Raw genomic sequence first — 865 nt, 5'->3', positions numbered from 1 at the left:
GAACTGAAGTCTTTTGCGCTGACTATATTAAAAACTGAGGAGCGTCATTTTGCGGAGGCTTGTAAAGAACAGTTCCTTTCTGTTGCACGTAAGTGGGACATCGAGGGCAAGACGACAACCATTGGGACTGACAGTGCACATAATATTAAAATTATGTATCTGTGTCCTGTTATTTATCTTTTGGTATGCATTTCAGAAAAAAAATGGTTGGGATTCAGGTGTAATTGCAAATAGTGATTAATCCTGATTAATCCACTGAGAATTCTGATTAATTTGATTAAAAATGTTAATCATTTGACAGCCCTAATTCAAATATACTTAAATTGTATATTACTGATAAATGCGTAATTGCATAATACATAATGCAAAATAAAGGCCCACAGAAGAAGGCAAATCAGAGTAAAAACAGAGAAAACAGTTTGACAACACTCCTATTTCACGTATAGCAGAGGTAACACTTCCACATGTCGTGTGTTGGCATTACTAAGCTCATACACGTTGTTGTTGTTGGTTTTAGTGTGTTTTCTGCATGCTGTATGTATTGTAAGAGGGCTTCAGGTACCCAAACCACTGCTTTCATGGTGGGTTTTGTCAAGTAGTCTCTTTAGATCTGCACAATATCTGGGAGGTGGCTTACTTGTAGCTTCATATGAAATCCTCATGGTGAGGGTTTTTATTTCACCTTTATATTTTACATACAAGTCATAAAGAACCGGTTGTTATTCACTTAAAAAAAAACAATTTCGGAGGACAACGAAATTTTTCAGCTGGGAGGAGGGCTCGGGGGGAAGACCCAGGACTAGGTGGAGAGACGTCCAGCTGGGAGGAGGGCTCGGGGGGAAGACCCAGGACTAGGTGGAGGGAC

The sequence above is a fragment of the Etheostoma cragini genome, chromosome 12, assembly GCF_013103735.1.
Source record: "Etheostoma cragini isolate CJK2018 chromosome 12, CSU_Ecrag_1.0, whole genome shotgun sequence".
NCBI lineage: Eukaryota > Metazoa > Chordata > Actinopteri > Perciformes > Percidae > Etheostoma > Etheostoma cragini.
The sequence above is the reverse complement of the archived record's forward strand: the minus strand, read 5'-3'. Positions refer to the sequence as shown.